The sequence below is a fragment of the Solea solea genome, chromosome 2 (genome assembly GCF_958295425.1).
Source record: "Solea solea chromosome 2, fSolSol10.1, whole genome shotgun sequence".
Classification (NCBI taxonomy): Eukaryota; Metazoa; Chordata; class Actinopteri; order Pleuronectiformes; family Soleidae; genus Solea; species Solea solea.
In genome coordinates, this window is record NC_081135.1 from 13,945,604 (window position 1) to 13,953,373 (window position 7,770).

Here is a 7,770-nt window from a genome sequence, read left to right on the forward strand (position 1 = left end):
GGAAAACAATTATTTGAGTAAATCAAATTATGCAAATTGATACAAATGAGAATAAAGCAGAATGTATCACATTACAATCTGCCTTGAGATTACTTTCACATTGTCATCCGCATTGTCATTACCTCGGTAACTCACTAACATCAGTCATACAGTCATGTACATACAATGAGATAAACCTAAGACGAGTTTAAGAGGACTCTATTAACTGCAGTCTTAAAAGTGATCACATTTGCAATAGCAGGGAAAACCGAGGCTGGGAGTGTGTTCCACAGCTGCTTGTTCTTGGAACATATGAAGATAAATGAAGCTGAGTGTTGGATCTTGGGACGTTGACGAGGTGTTGGTGACCACTTGTAGTTGATCGGGTTACTCGAAATCCAGTTGCTTGTGTTGGCAGGATTCTTGTGAGTTCCTCAGAGGGTTGCAGGAAGATGTGCCGGTAGAAGGTACTAAGACTGGCCAATTTCCTCCTGTGGTCTAAAGGGAATATGCCGGCCCTTTGTGGGTCCCATATTTGGAGTTGCCGTACAACTTTCCTCTGAAGTCTGTCTAGTAGGTTTAGAGCTGTTGTGCCAGCTTCGCTCCATATTGGGGAAGCATATTCCATGAGGGGACAGATATATGCCTTATATACTGTTATCCGAGCCTTACTCGTCCAAGGATATATAACCTCCTAGCTGTCTTCTTGGCAAGACTTTTGATGAAAGGAGTCCAGGTTAGAGCTATTTTTATTCCTGTATGACCAAATCTGATCCTTGATATGATATTTTCCTCTCTCCTGCTTCTTTCCATGCACCTAGCCTCTCCCACTTTTCTTGGATTTTGAAAAAACATCTTCCTTTCCTCTCCTCCTCCCATTGTTTTTGCCACCTCTTCTTTAGTTTTTGTTTAATGATGCTCTTCATTTCTGTTTTGCTCTTCAGTCACCTCAATGTGTGCTGTGATAATAGTGTCTGAACTGTAGGCTTGTGAGTGATGAACTTGAGTCTGAGCAGATGGTTGTTCTTAGTGGTCGTATTTCCTCCATCGACTGGGCTGCTAATAAAATAGCAATACGTTCTCTTGTGTATACTGACACATTATCACATATCCGTTTCTGTGTTTTAATTTGAAATTCTGGTACAAAGACTCCTACTCCTATTTTTTCGTACAGGTTTTTAGGAGCATCTGTGTATACTTGAATATAACTATGGTAACTGTCTATATAAGCTTGTACTGAATATGGATTCTGGCTCAACATACCTTTGTTTTTCTTCTCTCACAGCATAATGTCTATGGTGGCATCTGGAAGTATCTATGGTGGTATTGTTGACAGTGGTTCTGTTGGGCAAATGCTGTATTGGTCTACTGTAAGTTCTGATACTATTTGATTGATTGTCCATCCAAAGCATTTTTCGTTCCCTTTCTCCTTTTCCCAAGATGGTTTTAATGTATCTTGTGTTGGATGATTCTGATTATGAACCTGTAGTCTGGTCCAGTAATTCAATGCGTTCTGTCGGGGTTGTCTTAAAGACTCCTGTGCATAATCTTAGAGCCTGATATTGTAGTGTGTCAAGTTTTTTGAGATGTGTGCTTGCTGCAGATCCATACACCACACAACCATAATCTAACACTAATCTCAGTAACCCATTATGTATAGCCCTTAAAGCATTTCTATCTGCTCCCCTTTCCCTACCACCACTACTACTAAACATCTAATTATGTTCAATATTTTCTTACATTTGTCCATTCATTTCTGAATATGTACCTATTTATGTCTATGTGACGTTTAGTATTTCTAAACTCTTCTTTAGTATCTTTAGTATAAAGTATTTCACTCTCTCCAATTCCTGATTGTATAATTTCAGTTTTACTCTATCATCAATTTTTTTACTTGTCTTATTATTCGTCTTTGTCTTATTAACTGAAAATGTAAAGCCCCATTTATATGCCCACCTTTCTATTTTCATAATAACATAAAATGTGTACCTTTTTAACAAAGAAATCCTCTTCCAAATTGCCCCATCATCTGCAAATAAAGACAATCCCAAATCCTTTTCCATTCCATTCTAAATGTCATTTATCATGATGGTAAACAATAAAGGACTTCCCTGAGGAGTTCCGTTTTCTACCAAATACTTCCTTGAATGTTTTTCCCCTACTCTTACCTGTATTGTTCTTCCTCTCAAAAAATCCTTAATCCACTGATACATTCTTCCCTTGACCCCTAATTTAGACAGTTTAATTAAAAGTCCCTCTCCCCACATCATATCATATGCCTTCTCAATATCAAAAAAAAACAGCCACTACAATCTCTTTGTTTATTTGTGCTTTTCTAATTTCATGTTCTAAGCATATTACTGGGTCCACAGTACATCTTTTTTTTCCTAAAACCTCCCTGGCATTTAGCTATATAGCCTTTACTTTCTCTATAATAGGTTAGTCTTACATTCATCATTTTCTCCATTATTTTGCAGATATTGGATGTTAGGGCGATTGGCCTACAGTTTTCTGGGTTTGTTTATTTGACATTAAACTATGTCATTGTAAAATCCTTGTTTAATAAATAATTTATGTTTTCTTCATTTAAGTGAAACGGTCCAGCCCGAGCAGTTCTGTCAAAAGCCAGCACCCATGTTAAATCAGCAATCAAAATGATTATAAATGATCATTTTAAAAATAAAACAAGTATGCCAAATGAAACACATTAGTAAAAGCCCTGCCTCCTCGTCCTGGTTTGATGTTCGTGCAACGGACTAAGTCAGGATGAACTTTGTTAAGTCCCACTTTCTCAGATTTGCCAGATTTTTTTTTTCTGTACTTCATTAATCCCTTTGGGGGGAATCTACTCTTTTTGACCTGGTGGGAACTCATGGCCTGTTTCTCTCTCACAAAATGACTTATGTCTAGCAGTGATTGTGTGGAGGAAGGCAAGGACAGAGCTGAGTCTGTTTTGGCCTCTGCCTTTTGGGGTCACAATGAGTGCTTGTTCTCTGTGTGAAATGTTGGGTTTCTCTTCTCTCTATAACATTTGAATGGTTTCTACCTTACTATGTACAGGGCCTTCGGATAATGTATGTTGTGAGCTTCTTTAGCCTCCTGTCTTTTAGTCAGTGTCACTATCTCCAAGCCATACATCATAGCAGGTCTCACTACCGTCGTCAAGAACTTCCCATTCACCTTTGCTGCTATCCTTCTGTTACACATCACCCCTGACACTCTTCTCCACTCACTCCACCCTACCTGCACCTCTCTTGTGCACTGTCCAAAACTTTGGATGGTTGACACCAGATATTTAAACTTGTCCACTTTCTCTACCTCTACTCCTTGCATTGTCACCATACCAAATGTCTCACTGTCATTCACACACAGATATTCTGTATTGCTCCTACTAACCTTCATTCCTCGTCTCTCCAGTGCATACCTCCACCTCTCCAGGCTCTCTTTCATCTGTCCCCTTCTCTCACTACAACGTATTCCACAGAGACTGGTCAACTGTCCATCACCATTGCAAACAAGAAGGAGCTCAGAGCTGATCCATGATGTAATCCCACCTTCAACTTGAACCCATCGTCTGCACAACTCACCAATGTCTCACTATGCTCATGCATGTCCTGCACCACCCTCACATACTTCTTTGCCTTGGGAACAAAACATGAAGGGGGGGGGGAGTTAAGAGGCCGGCCGATTGCAATTAAAGTCCCTTATGAGAGAGGGGTTGAGGACGTCCTGGCTAGGGACCCGCGGCCTCTCCTCAGAACCATAACCCTCCTAGTCAACCATGTACTGGAACCCGCATCCCCGGCGGCGAGAGTCTAAAATCCACCGAACGGTATAGACTGGCTCGCCGTTGAGAACCCAGGGGGGAGGAGGGGGTCTGGGTGCAGGAGGGAGGGGAGAGACATTGACAGGTTTGACACGAGAGACATGGAAATTGGGGTGCACACCCATATGAGGGAGTCTGAGACAGACGGCTACGGGGTTAATGATCTTACTGATAGGAAAGGGACCAATGAAACGGGGAGACAGTTTCTTACAGGGGTGACGAATAGTGTTGTAACTGTATACACATTAGCTACATAGCTTTACGTCACCGGTCTCGTCATTTTTTAATCACAGGAAAAAACGTAACGTAGGGGAAGGGCAGCCTGTCGCCAAGTGGAAAGGGAACTTGTCTTGTAACCGGAGGGTCGCTGGTTCAAATCCCCACCTGTCCCAATGCTCCCCGGGCGCTACTCAGTGTGGCAGCCCACTACTTCTAGGATGGGTCAAATGCAGAGGAATGCTTTCCCTAAGTGGATTAATTAAATTCTTATTCTTAATAAGACACATGGCCTGACTCCTCACTCTCACACAAAGTTAATGCAGTGAGGTAATATGCTTTCGTGCCTAACTAGGGGGTAAATAAGCGGCAAGCAAATGAAACCGGTGTCCTGAAGCATACAGTATACACATGGTTCGCAAACGTGTTTAGCTAGTATTCACTAAATTTTAGCTTACCTTTCTTTATGCTTGCTCTCTAAGTGCCGGTAAAAGTTGGACGTGGTCCCAGCCGTCTCCGTTAGCGCCGCTTTGCAGTATTTACACGTTGCGCTGGGTCATCTCACGGCCTCTTCTCCTGTCACTCACATGCACTTTTGTGGGGGGCGTGTGATAGGGAGGGGTGACAGCTGTTAACGGTAAAAAACTTTCCAATGATAAATGAGTCAAGTTATTGGTTGTACCCGAAGCAATAGGATTTACGCGAAATCACGGTAATGATATTAACAAGTTAATCCAAAAATGCACAGGCCCCCACAGTTGTGGTCTTGACCGATCTTGAAATAAAATCCCAAGTCCGCTTTGTCTGAGACCGAGACAAGACCGAGTAAAAATGCAGTCGATTCCGAGACGAGACCGAGACCTTCAAAAAGTCCAAGACCGATCTCGAGTAGAAGATGGAGATCCCGGGTGGACAACCACATCCTCTGGACTGGTAGGGAGGGGCCACGGAGTGACGACGGTCAGCTGCCCTCTTGAAAACTGCAAACGAAATGAGCAGCTTCCACCGTGCTCAGGCCAGACACAGTGACACCGCCCCACCAGAACATACGCAGAGGGGACACAAACATCACGATTTAGTGAGGGGACAAGAGGGGGTTGAAAAACATAACAACATTCGAAAGGTGAAAAACCAGTTGTCGAACAGACCAGAGAGTTGTGGGCAGAGGTTGCGCTAGACTTTTTCTGTCATTTTGACTGACAGGGTCATAAAAATCCCGTCATAATCAATTTTTACCGGTCACTTTAAATGGTAATAATGACATATTCAATTGCATTGTTCATATTGCAGTGAAATATGAACAGTTCACCCCTAAACGCACAGTCTCACACCTTCCTCCTGGTCCACATGGACTTGAATCCCGTGCCTGCTTGCGCGTAGTTGCACGTGGTAGGAAATCCCGCAGCATGCGCTCCTTCTGCACCAGTGGATCAGCTGCACCGGTCTGTGACCCGTAGTGGTCACAGACCGGTGCCCGTAGCACAGACGCTACCTGTAGCGTCTGTGTGTACGGTGTCCAGGTCAGAAATTATGCTCAGATGCTCCGATGGGAATCTTTATTTTGTCGCAGAACATTTTTCTATCCTCCCTCCTCAGCCAGGAGAACTCCCGCTCCCACTGAAATCTGTACTCTCGCCTAACCTCCTTACTGCCGCTTCCTCGCTCCGCTGAGGCCAAGGGCTGAGTTTGTCCTTCATCTGCATGATCTATCCCTCTTTTTTCACTATAGTTATTGGGCTTTTCTTTTCTACCAATTACTGTAATATGCTCTTCACCACCAAGTGGTCAGGGGTGTGAATTGCAATCTGTCAAAATGACAGATGGCCCTCAGATTTTTCCGTCACCGTTTTAAAAAAACGGTCAATGACGGAAAATATTCGGTTAACGCGACCCCTGGTTGTGGGCATATTCTACCCAGGGAAGAGCCTTGACCCATGATGCAGGGGTGTCAGATACTAGGCAACGGGGCGACGTCTCAAGTTCCTGGTTGTGTCTTTCAGACTGACTATTGGACTGTGGATGATAACCGGAGGACAGATTGGCCTGGGCCCTGATGAGAAGACCAAAAAAAAAGAGAGATGAACTGGGGGCCACGGTCCGAGACGATGCCCAAAGGCAGCCCATGGAGCTTCTGCCCATGGAGCTTCAGGAGCAGGTGGTGGAGTGGGGAGCGGAGAGTTCATGGCGGCGCACTGCTCGCTGATGGTGGAGAGCTGTTCGCTCAGCGAGCGGAAAATAGCGGCGTGGTGGTAGGCCATCTGCTCCATGCTGCGCCCCAAGCCCTCCAGATGAGCGGTGTTCTGGGCGATCAGAATCAGAATCAGCTTTATTGGCCAAGTATGTGAACACATACAAAGAAAAACTGTTCTTGTGTCTAGAAGTTTTGGTGTACAGTGTTATGTAACGCCTGCCAGAGGGAAGAAGTTCAAACAAGTTGTTTCCGCGATGTGATGGATCTGCAGAGATATTACCTGCCCATTTCTTGACTCTGGATGTGTTCAAGTCCTGGATTCTCTCCTCAGTCCTGATGGTGAGATTCAGTCTGTTTCTGTCCTGTTTGGTGGCTGATCCAATCATCCACGATGATGGAGGTGCGGAGAACAGACTGGACTATTGCCGTGTAGACCATGTATCAGCAGCTCCTGGGGCAGGTTGTACTTCCTGAGCTGTTGCAGGAAGTACAGCCTCTGCTGGGCCTTTTTGACTATGTAGTCAATGTTTGGTGCCCACTTAAGGTCATGGGAGATGGTAGATCCTAGAAACCTGAAGGTTTCCACAGCAGACACAGAGTTATTGAGAATGGTGTGGGGGGGGGGGGAGTTACTCCTGAAGTCCATGTAATGTAAAAGTCCACTGTCATCTCCACAGTTTTGAGCGTGTTCAGCTCCAAGTTGTTCTGACCACACCAGAGGACCAGTTGGTCCACCTCCCGTCTGAATGCAGACTCGTCGCTGGTATGTCATCTGCAAACTTCAGGAGTTTGACAGATGGGTCACTCGAGGTGCAGTCGTTAGTGTAAAGGTAGAAGAGCAGTGGGGAGAGCACACATCCCTGGGGGGCGCCAGTGCTGATTGTCCGGGTGCTGGAAGTGATTTTCCCCAGTCTCACCTGCTGGCTCCTGTCTGTGAGGAAGTTTGTAATCCACTGACAGGTGGGCGCTGAGATGGTGAGCTGGGTGAGTTTGGAGTGCAGGATGTCCGGGATGATGGTGTTGAACGCCAAGCTGAAGTCCACAAACAGGATCCTAGCATATGTCCCTGGGGAGTCGAGGTGATGCAGGATGTAATGCAGACCCATATTGATTGCATCATCCACTGATCTGTTTGCCCGATATGCAAACTGCAGGGGGTCCAGCTGTGATGTCCTTCAGGTGGCTCAACACCAGTCTCTCAAAGGCCTTCATGACCACAGACGTCTATTGATTAGATTAGATTATTGTAGAGCGTTTGAAGCAGGAGGGGACTTCACACAGCTCCAGTGATCTGTTGAAGATCTGGGTAAAGATGGGGGTCAGCTGGTCAGCACAGACCTTCAGACAGAAGGGTGACACGCCGTCTGGGCCTGGAGCTTTCCTGGACTTCTGTTTCCTGAAGAGCTGACACACATCTTCTTCACAGATCCTGAGTGATGGGGGGGGGGACACGAGGGAGGGGTGAAGGCGGTGCAGGGGGAGATGAGGGTTGTTTGATGTTGGAGCGGGTGATGGGTGTGAATGTTGGCTTCTCAAACCTGCAGTAGAAGACATTCAG